The sequence below is a fragment of the Schistocerca cancellata genome, chromosome 8, assembly GCF_023864275.1.
Source record: "Schistocerca cancellata isolate TAMUIC-IGC-003103 chromosome 8, iqSchCanc2.1, whole genome shotgun sequence".
NCBI lineage: Eukaryota > Metazoa > Arthropoda > Insecta > Orthoptera > Acrididae > Schistocerca > Schistocerca cancellata.
This window is the reverse complement of record NC_064633.1, coordinates 89131101-89148371: the sequence shown is the minus strand read 5'-3', so window position 1 is coordinate 89148371 and position 17271 is coordinate 89131101. Positions and strand designations below refer to the sequence as shown.

Here is a 17271-nt window from a genome sequence, read left to right as displayed (position 1 = left end):
TTTCAGTGCAAAGTTTTATTTTCCAGCACAATCAGAGATCTGTTGCTTTACCTGTGTCTTATGGTAAGAAACCTTTGTATATGTGTTTCTTCTGTACTCAAAACCATTACTTATTATGATAATTAGTTGTATGTTGGTGGCAAAAACTGACTTTTGGATACATACACCATTCATTACTGTCTACCACTATTATCTTTGGCCATGTTTTATCTCTGTCTTTTTCCATAACCATCTTTGATTATTCTGAGTAATATGTAAACATATCGTATTATGAAGTCCCCCTTGTATCTTAGAAATATATGAAGTTAAAGTGTTGCATCACAATGAAAATCTTGACAAAACATCTTCTTACTTCTTTCCTAAAATTGTGTTTAATCAATTCATTTGTGTTTGTCTATGTTGTGTGTTTTAGTATCAAATATTTTGGTGTCGTTTAGTAGCTGATTATTGGAAATATAGTCTTTAAATGTATCAGAAAGTCTTGGCACCAAAGCTCTGATTGGTGAGTGTTGCATGCTTCCTAGAAGGTAATTTTTGTACATAACCTTGAGAGACATTGAATCATCGACTACACTGTTCCACTGTAGTATGCAATAACTTCTTTCCTCCAAGATGGAGCTTGCTAACATGAAATATTACGGAAATATCAGAATAAGCGTCATATAATGGCAATTTGTACTGTGAAAGATCAAAATCGAAGTAAGATATTGAAGTGGCAACAACCGTTTTGTATTTTATCCTAGGGATACCATTGTAACACTTGACATTCATAATTCAAATATTTAGTTTTGGAAATATTTTATTTGACAGTCCATTGTACTTATGCCAACTATAGGCTAAGAAAATGTAATTAATTACCTTATTCTAGAAGCTGGCAATATTTCAGAGCGTCTATTTGTTTATGTGCTTGACTGATTGGTGGAGTATTTTAGCCAACACACGCCTTTTGCGGTTACATGCTTTGTCAGGTTGGTTTTGCTACATCACCTTGTGTCAATTGTCAACTATCTGTTTAGCATATTATTTATAATCAGTTAGGTACGAAAATAGCACTGTGGGAAGTAATTCAAGAGCTTACATAAAGTTTCACACAGTAATTTGACAGATGTGTGTGTGCATGGATTTGCGTGTGTGTGTGTGTGTGTGTGTGTGTGTGTGTGTGTGTGTGTGTGTGTGTGTGTGTGTGTGTGTGTGTTGCTATCATATTTTACATGTACTAATATTACAGGTAGCACCCTTACCTAATGTTTTGAATAGATACTTCTGAACAGGGCACAAAAAATACATACGAGTATCTTCCAAATACTGTTGTGAGGCATGTCCATGATGTCAGCTTTGAGACTACATTGGAACTGGCTGTTTCACTTTAATGGTCGCTAAAATACTACGGTGAGTGTTAACATTGTGGTTTGCGGTTTCATTTCATGGCTAAGCTGTTATTGGTTATGGAGGGAGTAGGAGGGAATTGTGTAGGATGCCACATGATGATGATCATGAAGACATCACCTACAGGGCCATTACATCCTTGATAAGAGTGATCACATCACTGCTAGGCACAGCAAGGCTTGTCAAGTTATGTATGATGGGACATGACACGTATAGCTAAGCTGTTATTGGTTATGGAGGGAGTAGGAGGGGATGGTGTAGGATGCCACATGATGATGATCATGAAGACGTCACCTACAGGGCCATTACATCTTTGATAAGAGTGATCACATCACTGCTAGGCACAGCAAGGCTTGTCAAGCCATGTATGATGGGACATGACACATATATGTATGTCTTTCATGATATTCAGAATATTGTTGAAATTAAAAGTTGTCTAAGGACCATAGGTGTACTATTTTCAGCGACAGATTGGAGACATAGTCAACTGCTTCCAACTAATCTTTCTTAAGGGTAATAAGAACAAAATTAGAAAGAATAAAGTTGGTAGAAAGTCATAACACTAATCAACCCACTGTTAGTGAAATGGAATAATTAGTAATGCTAAAAGGAACAACCCCACCATGCCTTGTGCAGTTGCTTGTAAACTATGTACTTTGATATACGTGGAATACACAAGTTTTTATACGTTTGTTTAGGCGAATTGTGTTGTCATGTGGTTACTGTTGCAGTCTTCAGTCCGAGGGTTGATTTGATGCACACCACACTGTATAAGTCCATCAGCTGTGCAAAACACTGTCACCTACATCAAATTTAATACGCTTACTACTACTATTCATACCTTAGCCTGCATATGCAAATGTTACTTTAAAGATTTTCCTCCATTACCGAAATGGAGATTCTTTCGTACCTTAGGACATGTCCTCTCAAGCAATGATTTCTTTTAGTCATGATGAATCATAAATTTCCTCTCTCTGCAGTGCGAGTCAATACATCATCAGGTACTCGATCTAACTATGTGATCTCTAACATTCTTCTGCTGCAGCACATTTCAGGAGTTTCTATATTCTGTCTGAAATGTTTATGTCCTCGTTTCACTTCCATAGAAGGTAATAAAGATAAATATCTTTAGTTAAGACTACCTAAAACTTAAATTTATACTCAACTGTAACTATTTTCCCTTTCTCATAAATGCTTTTCTTGATATTAAGTTTTTACTGCCTACATGCTTTTTTCCTGTCTCAGCCATGATCAGTTATTAATCAGCAGAAACAGCAAAACTCATCTATCACTTTTTATACTTTTTCCTAATTTTGTACCTTCAATAAGGCCTGAGTTATGCCTACTGCATTCGTTACCTGGCTTTTTCCTTCGTTGACGTTCATCTAATAATCTCTTTTCAAGACAATATAAATTCTGTTCAATTGTTCTTCTAAATCAATTGCTATCTCTAACTACAATGTTTTTGGCACCTAAAGTTTCAGATTTTCTCCACTAACTGTAATTCCCTTTCCAAATCTCTCCTTGGTTCTCATTATTGCCTGTTCAAATACAGTTTGAATAACATTGGGGATAGATTGCAACACTGTCACTTCTCAACTGCTGCGACCCTTTCATGCCTTAGGCTCATATATGCATCTGGTAGTATACAGTCTTTTGATGCCCATATCTTATCTCCACTGTCTTTCTATCCAACACTGTCAAAAGATTTCTTTAAATGTATACATGCCATAAAAGTAGTTTTACCTCTCTTCAGTCTGTCTTCTAAGATAGGTCATAGGGTCAGTATTGTCTTGCGTGTTCCTGCAATTCTCCAGAACCCAATCTGATCTTCCCCTATGTTGGCTCCTATGGGTTTTTCTGTTCTTCTGTAAGAAATTCGTGTCAATATTTTTCAGTGATGATGGTTCATTAATATTCACGCCTCTAAGCATTATCGCAATATCCAGTAGGTAGCGGCTCCAATGAACAAATAGTCATTACGAATCGGTTTGGTCTGCCTGTAAAACAAGGCGTCAACAACCAGATGTGTACCATTAGTGGAATGTGTGATGAACCACATTGTGCCACTAGATATCTATGTGCACGTCCATGGAATGTTGCAAGATGAATTTGAATCTGACTGTAGATTAACTGTAAATCAGGCACACTTTCTCGATGTTCTGATTCGACATAAACATTGCTCATACTGTGCAGATATACTAGCAGTCAGACTTGAAACGTCATGAGATGGCTGATCACTAACAGCTGTCAAACGTGTAGACTTTGGAAACTGTTTGTGGGACCCACTTGTGTGAAGACACTACAATTTGCATGTCACTGTTTTTGATATTTCGGCACACAGTGAAACACAAACTAGATAAACACCAAGAATGCATAATCGTGGAAAAAATGAAATGAAAGAATAGAAAAAAGGGAGAGAAAGGAAGAAAAAGAATTGAAATGAAAAAAAGGATGCAAATTTGGAGTCACTCGTCATAAAATATATGGTGAGATTGTAGATATGTGTGTTGAAAAGAACACTTTGTCAACCAACAGAAGATTTAGTACAGAGACTGAGTGAAAAAAGAAATCAAAAGGACGTGAAATGGGAACGACATAACGACAATTTTATGGCATGCAGGAAATACTTACAACAACAGAATCTGAAACAACATCATGAGACAGAAGCTGAGCACAGCACCAAAAATTAATAAGAGAAACAAGTGGAAGTCTTGTAGAAATTATTTAGGGGAGTCTTATTTGTATGCAAATCGCACTGCTAGAAATAGTAGATGATGCATGTCTTTGATATCACAAACAGAAGTGGGCCTTCGAGAAATTACAAGCTAGCAAGGGTGTTAAGTTTCCTTTTGCATAATTACACTGGCAGGTCGTTTAGGGAAATGCCACGGAGATCAGCGAGCACAAACGGCATTAATTTGCTCTTTCGCCAGAGACAAATTTCGTGGCCCATCACGCTATCTGGCGCTTCGCAAATTCCTAATTACTTATCGATTCGTTCCTGGGAGTCGGGTGTCAGGTCCAAAAACGGAGCACTACTAAGGGCGTGGGCCGGAAGATCGGAAAACTTCGTACGCAGCTGCGGCCTTAATGAAATCCGTCTGGCTGTCGCCGCCGCCTCCGCGGTGCGGAACCAGTTTCTCACCGCTCGCGCGGGATGGCGGGTTCGAGAGGGGGGGGGTGGCAGGGGGAGGTGGTGGTGGGGAAGGGAGTGATGCGTAGAAGAGCGGTGCGTGGAGTCTAAAGGGTCTTCTGGTAGGTCAAGGCACTGCAGGAGATTGACGGCTGTCGGAATCAGAAGTGCTGTGACCAATAAGATGTAGACCTATTGTGTGATGCGATGTCGTTCGGCGTCGTTAAGGGTTACACCTAGATTGTATCTGTATTTTTCCCGATTCGATGCAGAGAGATTATGCGCCCTGTGGTATTTATTGTGTTGGTTTCTGCAGGAGAAGAACGTTGTTCTTAAGAGGAAATTAGAAAAAAGATATGGGTGCAACAGTATGAAGAAGACTTATCTGCAGGGCAATTGTTTGTAATCCGATAAACTTTGTGCAGTTCTCCAGATAAATTCAACAAGACCCACCGTACGACTATAGAAACTTTGGATAACATATCTGAAGGCATAAACGATGTAATTAGTTGACAGGGCAAGTTCAATGCTGAAGCAAACACAAGCAGTACAAACAGCGGCAAGGCCTGGCTTCTCATGGGTAGCGTTAAGTATTCCAATCAGACGACTTTGAGGCATAGCGTATTTTGTCTCCTGGTCACTCCAATGCACTATGAATAATTTCAGAGAAGGTTGAGTGAGTGAATATCATCAAGTTCACATACCTTACGCAATGTTTCTAGCGCACGGCAGGAAATTTGTCTGGAGACATGAATGTTATGTGTTCCACATTTAATTGGTGTTTGGAATGACGTCTCATGGCAACTAAGGGGGCACATAACGATGTAAGTTATATGTTCACAAGTAGTGTAATTAATGATTGCAAATCATATATGTGCATACGTTCAGTGTTTCAATATGTATTAGAGGATGGCTGGGATGTGACACATAAAAGAAAAAATATCAAAAAACACGCACGATGTACATGTTTAGCTCGTGTTACATCATTCCTCCTGTGAAGCTTAGTACGCACTGTTACGCAGTGTTGAAACTCATTGCCGCAAATCCTTGTCGTGGAGCCTTTATAGAGAATTATGCACCGAAACACGCAAAGAATCGTGCCCAATCTAGGTTTCACTCATCTATTTTGCACTGTACACAAACGAAGCAAAGTTGCCGATGTTTGCTGAGGTAGTTTTTCGAAAATGTTTTACTTGTACCATAGGGATAAAACAACACGCGTTTTGGATCAGCGTGTTTTTATTCCTATATAACTGTTCTCAAACGATTTCAGGGAAAATATGGCTGAAGGTATTAGATTATTTCAAATTATAAGTGGCACATCTCAGCCTCATGATCGGATTGTTGTCTATTGTTATTGGTGATATTTATTACGATGCTTCAAAGTTGAGTAACTCAGTGCCATTGTCTGAAGAATTTGGAGAGAATTAAGACTGTGAAATGCAGCTGTTAATCTGATGGAAGCAGAAATTGCCAGTCTGAAGCTGTCATCATATTTCGAAATCTGTGTCTTCACATATTTGAGACTTTCCCACCACTCGCTCTACCACTAGACCACCACAAAAGATGTGAATGAGATTCCACTTACTGCATTTTCGAGGCACTTCTGCTCTCTCTAGTTATGGTGACTGTTCGCTAGGTGGCAATAGCATAATTTTCATAACTTAATTTTAATTCAGAAAATTTAAAGGAGATATTTATAAATGACACAACCAGCAACAGATACATTTTAGATGTTCTATTTTAGTGCCTGAACTGGTTTTGGGCTACTACGCTCATCTTCAGATGACTAATGTTTCTCGTTACATAGATGTTTTGACCAAACATGTCATCTGCTTCACACTGCACAAGAATACTTCAGTACGTAGTGACACTATATATGTTGCTTTCTTAATAAATATAAAATAAAGTGCTTACATTTTTTACATTTGATGCAAATTAGTTGAGTTCACTTACATACATAAAACCAGATCGCGATTTGTTTTGTTGTGGGGCTTGTTGTTTTCTAACTTGATGTATATGTTCTTAATCTCCATATGGCACGCATGTTGTATATAAATTACTGGGGCACGTCTCATAAGATTCTTAAAAGGACTGTTGAGCATTACAATGTGCTGTTTACTTGATGTTTTTATTTACTTTGCAAAGATCAGCATTAAACAAACATACAAAGATATCATTAACTAAATACTGAACAATTACATCAACAGAGCAATGATGAAATGTGTGATGTGCAAAATGTAACATGTTAATAACAGGAAAATGTTTGCACTCAATGAGATAACTTATTATTTAAGGATAGTAGGACAAATTTCTATTAGTAGCATATTTTTTACTGTCAGTAGAAATTACAGACAAAATAAAGTATACATACATGTGCACACATTTATATATACAGATATTTGGTTATCATTACAGTTTATAAGTTAGCTGCAGTAAATACAAAATTAAAAAATTACAGGGTGGGATGAGAGCAAAACATTTGTTCATCATGTTAGTTTATATTTATACATTTACATGCTGCAATCTAAAACTGCATTCATGTGACTGTTGAGGTAGTTAATTTACTGCATGGGATTTACTATCTTTAATTTTATTGTAAAGGTGATCAATTTTTGTGGCTTATTGTTGTTATTTTTACATATAATTTTGATAATATTGACGTCTCTCTCCTTGGCAGTTGAACTGAGAGGAATTTTATTTATGCAGTTTAACATGTATCTGAAACAAGCCATCTTTTCTGTGTAGGGTCTCATGAAGAATTCTTTATAATGACCTTTGTTGCGGTTGGTTTTTTATGTGTTTCAAAGGCATAATTTGCATTCAACTTTTTTATTCTAAGATCAAAAAAATTGATGCCACCTTCTGTCTGATGCTCTACAGTGAATTTAATATTTGGATGCATGTTGCTAATGGAATTTTCAAATAATTCCATTTCATTTACTGCACCACTGAACAAGATTATTGTGTCATTAACATACCTTTCTTACTAAATCAGTTTATTTTCAAAAAGGGTACTGGCATTGAAAAATTTGTACTGCAAATGGTTAATGTAAATATTGGCTAAAAGGGCTGCAAGACTGCTTCCCATTGCTAGCTCATCTCACTCCATATACATTCCCTTGTTGTATGAAAAGTAGTTATGTAATAGAGTTAATTTTATCATATCTATGAGTTGATATATCTGTACCTTGCAATGCTTTTTGCTTTTTTATTAAATATTACTTTATTATTTCAATAATATCACAGACAGGTATATTTGTACACAGTTTTACAATGCACAGGGATGCAAATTTGGCACTGTCTGGTATGCACACATTGCTCATATCATTAATAAATTGTTGAGGATTTCTGGCAAGAAGTTCTCTTCAAGTGTGTAAAATGAGGAAATCTTTAATCATTTTAGAGATGTAATGTGCAGGACTGTTCCTTAAGTTAACAATAGGATGTAATGGGCAATGACATTTTTGTATCTTTGTCTGAGATCTTAGCTTTGGAGGCACATGATTCATGACTATGCTTTGTTGAAAGTCAGCATCTCATAAAAGGTAGCTGCATCTTTAATAAATATTCTAAGCTTAGTTTGATATTTAGGTATGGGACCAGTCTTCAGTTCCTTTGTATTATTTTGAAGAAAGGATTGTAGGATTTTGTTGATGTAGTCTTCATCATAGATAACTACTGCAGTGTTCCTTTAATCTGCCTTAACAACAAAGGCTTTGTTATCTGTAAGTTTCTTACAAATGCTGGTAAGTATTGTTGACTCAGTTTTCCCAGAAACATGTGTTGTTTGCAGATTTCTTGCAATAATTTGTTTGAATTTGGAACTTACAGTAGTTTGTTCACTTGAGCTCAGTGTTTCAATGTCACATCCAATTTATTTGCTGACAACTAATTCTGTGATGTTTTTGTCATTCAGTTTTGGTACAATGTTATGCCTGAGACCTTTAATTAACAGACAAAGTTTAGATTAATCAAGTAAAATGTTGGTGGAATTTACTACTCTGTCACAAAATTCCAATTGTAAGGCATTGGTGTTGTCAATAATATCACATGTTAATTTTGAAGTAGGTGACTAAATTTTGTTTTCATGTTTCATGGAGATAATAAACCATTCTCTTCTTAGCTTTCTACTGATATTATTTAAGATGTGCATGAAGTCTGTAGGTTGCATCTGATATATATTTGCCTGTTTTGTGTGTCATTTTTCCATGTGGAGGAATCTGACAGTTGCCTTCTGAAGATATGCATTGTCATCCATAACTGGTTATGGCACTACAATAAACATTTTTATAGTATATGGGGCCAATTGTATTATTCACCAAACATCATTAATGGCCCCAGAGGTCACAAGATACAACAAGTGTAAAGTAACATTAAAATTGCCAAGCAAGACATTCCACATTGTTTATACATTTAAAAACTATGCAGTGAAGATTATAAAAATAGTACAAGATATAAAGTTTAACAAAACCTGTCTAGTTTTTAATGTATCCCAAACTACATTAAGTTTACATTAAGAGCCAGAGTAAATCTGTGCACATTGCCTAATCACATCGTGACATAATGTGGTTAAAAACTGAAATCAGATCTCCCCCCCCCCCCCCCCGAAGGAAAATAGGCATACTAAACATGTCAATATATAAATATATGATAAGCATTTTCAACTCAGTAATCACATGGATCCTACAGATGTGATGCCACTTACTTCACAATTTACAAATTATCCTACTGACACCCGCAACGACTCGGAATTTGAATTTTATGTTAGAGTAGTGAACTCCACCAGAATTTTACCTGAAGAAGCTCAACTTCATCTACTAAAAAAGGTCTCACAACTGAACTTACGAAAACATCAAAGAATTAGTTGTCAGCAAACGAATTGCGTGTGATATTGAAAATCTAAGCTAAAATGAACAATATATTGTAACTTCAAAATCCAAGCAAATTATTGCAAGAAATCTACAAATACGTATTTCCAGGAAAAGCGAGTCAACAATACTTACTTGCATTTATAAGAAACTTACAGATAAGAAAGCCCTTGTTGTTATGGCAGGTCAAAGTAACACTGCAGTAGTTATATATAACGAAGACTACATCAACAAAAACCCACAATTCTTTCTTCAAAACAATACAAAGGAACTGAAGACTGGTCTCATACCTAAATATGAAACTAAGCTTAGGAAATTTATTAAAAATTACAGCTACCTTGTATCATATGCTAACATAACATAGTCATGAATCATGTATCTCCAAAACTAAGATCTCAGTAAGAGATACATAAATGTCAGTGCCCATTACATCCTGTTATTAACTCAAGGGACAGTCGTGCATATTACATCTCTAAAAAGCATAAAAATTTCCTTATTTTACACATTTGAAGAATACATCTGTACCGGAAATCCCCAACAATTTATTAATGATGTAAGTGATGTGTGCATATCAGGCAGTGCCAGATTTGGATCCCTGTGCATTGGAAAACTGTGTACATATATATCTGTCTGTGATATTATTGAAATAATTATGTGAAATTTAATAAAAAAAAGTAAATAGCTTTGCAAGGCATAGATAAATGAACTCACAGAAATGTTAAAATTAACTCTAGCACATAACAACTACTCATTCCGCGAGAAAATGTGTATGCAAGCAGATGACCTAGCAATGGGATGCAGTCTTGCAGGCCTTTTAGGCGATATTTATATTAATCATTTAGAAATCAAATTTTTCAGGACTAGTAGCCTTTTCAAAGATAAACTAATTTACCGTAAAAAGTATGTTGATGACACAATAATCTCCTTCAGTGGTAGAGTGGAGGAAATGGAATCATTTGCAAATGCCATGAGAAACATGCACCACGATATCATATTCACTGCTGAGCATCACATAGAATGATGCATCAGTTTTCTTGATCTTAGAATAAAAAAGATAAATGAAAAGCATGTCTTTGTAATTCATAGAAAACTAGCCGCCACAAATGTAACTATAAATAATTCTTCATGCCACCCTACACTGCACAAAATGGCATGTTAAACTGTAAAACTCCCTCAATTCATCAGCCAAGGAGAAAGAAATCTATATTATCAAAATTGCAGCTAAAAGTAATGGCTATAAGTTAAGGACCCAGGTGGCACAGGCTGTCATTGAAATGAAGAACGTCATTTTGGGCGCCGTGCTCAGATATAGGTTGAAAGGTCTTATCAAGAGTGTTAGTAAAGTGAGATTGTTCTTGAGGGAAGTGGAATGGGAGTGAGAAATTTGTCATAGTTACTTGTACAAATTAACACTTTCAAGATGATTTTTATTTACTTGTTCTGTGAATCCTTCCTTCTTGTCAAATTTCTTGATTCTTGATGAATGGAAAGTACCCTATGGGTTTTGACTTGTGAGCTTGCGAGTACCAAAAGATGACCTTATTTTTCGATTGCATTGACTTAGAAGCTTTAGCGTTTTACACCGCCAAGGGGCAGTAAATCTAAGTAATTGATATCAGTTTCACCTTGATACCTCTACCTAATCCTGACTTGGGAAGACAAGCAGACAACAAAGGGGCCCTATAAGTATTTAGTTTTTACAGACTGGCGTATGGGACCCTAACAAGAAAAGGAAGGAAACATTGCTGGAAGTGCTCCTCGAGAACGTGATGTGCTACATAGGAGATCAAAATTTTTGTAACTACTTATAAACGCATTGACTCTGTAGCGCCGAGAGCAAGTATATGACGGAGTGTTCGGTTCAGCCCCGGAAACAGTCATAGTGTCGCTGCTGAGAGTAAGTATCTTTGTCTAATCGGATTCTAGGTGCATTTATTAAGGCGGTCCATTAGACGAGCTCGGAGTTCGGCTCACTTTTTTAAATTGTCTTTACAAACAAGGAAGATGTGTGTTCAAGAGAGACATTCCAAACATTATTCTTAGAGCCACTATCGCTCACCAAAATTTCGTTCCAAAGAGTCCTGTTAATCCAAAATAACATTTAAGTGTTCCGTAAACAAGTGAAAGTAGATAAACTTTGATTATAAGTTGATTAATCTGTTTGCGAAATTTCAAATGACACAACGGAGAAAAACTGAATTACTATAGCCGTTCAAGATGGTTATACATCTACAGCTGTCCTCCACAGGCAACTATGAAATACTTGGAAGAGAGTACTTCGTACTGTTTCTGTTTTTAAGGCTTCGCGTTATTCCATTTTCTTCGAGGCCATGGGAAGAGTAATTGCAGTTTTTCTGACCTTGCTCTCACTACTGCCACAGGAGGGGTACGTAAGGGGTTTTATTTTATTCCTCGGCTCCTGACACTAAGATTATTCTCCAGTTATGGTTCCACAGGATAGTTTGCCTCTATGTTCAAGTATCTATCAGCTCAGTCTACTTTTTTTTTTTTAAAAAAGGTATATGTTCTGTATCTCCTACTACTCGTATGTGGTACTGGACTCGCACACTTGATAAAGACTTTACTAAAAGGCGCACGATGATTTGTGTTCAGTGGAGACTGATTACATTTTTCTTCTATCCTACGAATGATTCGAGTCTGTGACCAGCTCTTTTATACCCATTACTCTTCGATTACGCTACAGATGAGGAATCAGTCTAAATACAAACAGTCATAAAATACCTAGGACTAACATTCCGCAGTGACGTAAAGCAGAAAGAAAAAAATTTAACTTGTTGTATAAATAGCAGATGCACGTGTGAGATTCATTAGAAAATCCTAAGGAAACATAATTCATCCACAAAAAGGAAACATTAACAGAGTTGGTTGACCGATTCTTGGGTACAGCTTGTCTGAGACACTTGTCTAGTTCGATTAATAGAAGAGGTTCAACGAGGGATACACATTTCTTAACGGCATCGTATAGTAGGCACAAAGGCGGTAATCAGGCGTGCAACAAAGTCTATTGAAGGCCGCAACAAGAGAGGCTTTGCAATCATGTAGAAGATTACTGTTGAAATTCAGAATGCCCGCCTGCGTTCCCGGAAGAGCAGGACGACGTAAGAACAACGGAAAGATAACTAGTCATTCCCACTTACAGTACTGATAATGGCCCCAATTCAGAGAGAAGAAGAATACACAAGTTGATAATGGCCCCAAGTCAGAGAGAAGAAGAATACATAAGTTTCTTCGGGTATGTTACTTAATGATCACTGTATCCTCCAGAGCTACCAATTTGCGGATATGTTGACTGACACATTTCAAACACTTTCAGCGTTTCGCTCGTGAATTTCTAGAACAAGGCAAAGGCCAGAGATATTACTATTATGAAACCTGTTCCCAGTACGTCTCGGCAAATGCAAATACTGATTATTATGCACTTCCGTGACGGGTGGGAGCAGGGAGAAACATTCAAAAATGGCAAAACTGAAAAAAAAATATAGATGACATTAATGGATATTATCATAAGATGTAGTTTACGTATTCACGTAATTATAAGGTCGTAGCTTATTAATTTCGTGAGACACCATACATCAAGTCACTGAAGCGACTGTGACGTCATAGTTCGAAAGTAACTGACCGATCAGTCTAATATGGTTATTATGTTGAAAATATACGTAAGGAATGAAAGGATATGACCAGCAACGCGATCTCAGGCTGAGGCTGCTTAGCGATATTGGACAGATAACCAGAGATGTATTCGGTCGTTCTACTCTCGAACAATTCGTCACCAGTTCATTCTCAACAGTCTCCGAAAAAAAGGATGCAAATATTCAAGCGAAGTTGTGGTTATTACCATGCGATATGATCACGGATGAAAATAAAATTAAATTCCCCCTACACAGTTAAAAAAATGCCTTGCATTTTATGTAAAGTTTCGGTACATAGAAACATGTGTGCTTATTCTACAACAGCCAGACGACGAAATGGCGAGAATAACAAGTACAGTTTCATTTGTCTTGCAGCAAAAGAAATACAGAGTTCGTTTCCGTTTGGCCTCCTTAACAATTGTCTTTGAGCAAACATTTTTATTACTATTTTGATTGCAAAACATGTTTTACGCACAAAACAAAAACATGAATTTACCATATTTCACCGTAGTAGCATGTTTCTATTGGTAAATTTTATCTCGCGCTTTAGACGGTAACGAAGTTACAAGGGGGCAATGCATATATGCATATATGTGTTTTGTGGCCAGAATCTTTAACGCTATACACTTGAGATTTACAGGTAAAGGCAAGAGGTAGTCATCGAGAATGCTGAGATATACATCCAGGTTCACGTTCACGGTATTTTCAATGAGGTGAGACAGGATATGGCACAAAAACTCCAATTCAGTATCATAGAACACTCTCTGATCTGAACTACACTGTCCACATGCAGCAAGCTAAACAGACCACTGACTGTTTGCCACTCTCGAGAAGTTACATTGCATACGATAATGGGTAAAATCGCGACTCATTTGACTACGCCACATGCTGTCAGTCAATTACTGTCCCATTTCTGTCTTGTTTGGCCGGCCGCTGTGGTCGAGCGGTTCTAGATGCTTCAGTCCGGAACCACGCAGCTGCTACGGTCGCAGGTTCGAATCCTGCCTCGGGCATGGATGTGTGTAATGTCCTTCGGTTAGTTAGATTTCAGTAGTTCTACGTCTAGGGGACTGATGACAGATGTTAAGTTCCATAGTGGTTAGAGCCATTTGAATCATTAGTCTCGTTGGGCGCACTGAAGATGTGCCTCTGTAGGCAGAGGCCTTTTACAAGGTACCAGACGGCAAAAGTCCTTTACATGGAGTTCCATTCGCAGTGTTCTCTCGGAGACTCGTCGTGACTGACCTGCATTCACTGATAACAGTATTTTTTGTCGGTTTCGAAACCTAATCTGATTGGTTAGGCCTCACACTTGTCTGCGGTTCTTGTCGGTTAGTATCGTTTTACGAACAGTAAATACTGGGATAATCTCGGTATATGTACAATGTTCCATGATCCTTTCCCCTATCTGTCACTTTCAACGTGACATCCCTCCCCTCCCCCATCACCTCAACACCACCCCTCTTCCTGTAGAGCACTTGGCCTGTTGTTATTCTGTATTTATTTAGGATTTAATTGGTGACCCTATGGGGTTACCCTTTTGTCTGGGTGGAAAATGTTGATGTTTATTTAGGATCTAATTTAGTGCACACTTAATCATCCTTGTCACTATCAGATATATATTATCAAAGATGCCTGCCTCACCCCTATCACTACCATGACTCAATGTAGCTGCATGATGTTTTTCCAAGTTAGTGTTATCTTAATTATTATAGCTTATGGTCCAGTATCTCTATCAGAGTCAAAACTTGGCTGCCGCCACTATGACGTAATAGTGGACATAGCCTAGTGCAAAGACGGTGTGAGTTTAAAAGCAATCAAGTGAGACAGTTTGCATGTATACAGTAGTATTACGTTAAAGTACGCTGCAGCTCACACAAATTATAGCTCAGTTGCATTTCGGGGATGAATAAACAAATGAAACTGATAGCCACTGTTTCCATGTTTAAAGATTGTTTTTTGTGCAGTCATGTTGTAACATCCAGTGTAGTAAGAAAGAAGGCAGCGATTATGGTTTCATATAAAACAAGAAAAAAAGGAAGGGCCACTTTCACAGTCGACAGTGTTTTCACAAGTGGGGCCACCTCGCCCAGCCAGAGGCCGAGAGCAGGGAGCCGTATCACCTCAGGGGCTGTGGCTCTGCTCTGATTCTATCAGCAACGCTATGTGTCTGTAGTGGAAGGACCACGCCATGCCCCAATAAACGCATAAATCATTCCAACCTGCACCAGAAGCAGATAAGTGTCTCTGAGTCATCGCGCCACCAGCCTGAAGAAGCAACTGCCAACACTCACGCTCCACTGCTCAACACGGCCACCACGCATCTGTCGACAGTCCCTGGTTCAGAGTACCTGGTGTCACACTTAGCGCACCGCTATAGTGGTATCGCTCTCACCTAAGCTACTGGATGCTTTCTGGCCTCTTAGTCGTCCGTAATATTTCCAGGAATGAAATGATAACATTCTACCACCCTTACATACTATACCTAGCAAGGTTCACCTGTATAGAGCTGAACACACTTGGCTTGCAACTTAGTTGCTGCAACCACCACATACTTTTTTGATGTATGATCGATCTATGAATTTTCTGTGATACAATGTTAGGACAGTTGTAGAATGTTTGTTATTTGTCTGTTCAAGTACAGATCTGTGGTATCATCTCTCTCCTATATGGTAGCATAATACAGGGTGTAAAAAATAATCATCCGATTTGGCACGTCTATATGTCTGAAACTAATAAACATACACAATGAATTTGAGTTTTTGATGTACGGGAAACTCAAAAAGTTTTTTTTTTCATACCTTTTCATAGGTGTTAAATATGGCGCCCTTCAGATCCACGGCATATGTCAACGCGGTATTCAAAATGTTCCCACACGCAGCGAGCATGTCTTGAGTTACAGCTTCCACGGCTGCAGTTACTTGATGTCCCAGTTCATTCTTTGTTGTTGGTAAAGGAGGCACATAAACAGAGTCTTTTATAAACCGCCACAAGAAATAATCACATATGGTCAGATCCGGTGACCCTGAAAGCTAGTAATGTAAGGTTGAATAATTTGGTCCAATGCAACCGCCCCATCAGTAATCCTTTGATTTAAAAATTCCCGCAATTCCAGATTCCCATCCTCTTGGTAATGAAGTAGTTCGGATCAGTCTCCAACTGTGGGAAAAGAAAGTTCTCAAGCATATCGAGATATGTGCTACTTGTAACACTGTTCTCGGCAAAAAAAAAAAAAAAGGACCATAAACATTTCCCCACAAAACTGCACAAAACACATTAAATTTTGGTAAGTCCCTCTCATGTTGTACAACTTCATGTGGTTGTTCCGTATCCCATCTTTTCACATTATGACGGTTCACCATTCCATTTAAATGGAATGTTGCCTCTTCACCAAAACACTAAGCGTGGAAGACAACTGTCATCCTCCATCTTGCCAAGAACGAAATTACAGAACTCTGCACGTTGTTGTTTGTCACCTTCACGAAGAGCTTGTTGTAGCTGAATTTTGTATGCTTTCATGCGTAAACGTCGACGCAGCACACACCAGACGAACATCGGGGGCACGACGCGCTGTCGACCTGCTCGGCTAACGGATTTCTGCCGACTCCTTGTGAAACTATGGCGGATGCGTTCAACGTCTGTGTCAAACACTCGGGGATGGCCCGGCGAATTGCACTTACACAAACAACCTGTTTCTCGGAATTGTTCATGCCATCGTCAAATGCTCTGTGTACAATATCAAGTACGAAAGTCACGCTGAACAGCTACTGCTAGAGACCGGATCATATGCATTTGCATGTTGCCTGTGCGTTTGCACATTTGGCTCCTTTTCACCAGTTATTGTATGTTTTAACTAAAAACTAGTGACGATGCATATTTTCGCTCTCTGTTTACATTCCGCAGCTCTTGGTCTGGCGGTCGCGTTCTCGATTTGCGAACACGGTGGCTGGCTCTGAGCACTATGGGACTCAACATCTTAGGTCATAAGTCCCCTAGAACTTAGAACTACTTAAACCTAACTAACCTAAGGACATCATACACACCCATGCCCGAGGCAGGATTCGAACCTGCGACCGTAGCAGTCCCGCGGTTCCGGACTGCAGCGCCAGAATCGCTAGACCACCTCGGCCGGCTGCGAACACGATGTCCAGGGTTCGATTGCCGGCGGGATCAGGGATTTTCACCTGCTTTGAGATGACTGGGTGTTTGTGTTCTTATCATCATTCAT

General features: G+C 38.3%; 1 protein-coding gene across 1 annotated transcript in view; it reads right to left on the bottom strand.

Moving 5' to 3' along the window:
- The window catches only part of LOC126095384 (gonadotropin-releasing hormone receptor-like), an 825102-nt gene that overhangs the window by 290867 nt on the left and 516964 nt on the right, over positions 1-17271 (bottom strand). The window lies entirely within an intron of this gene.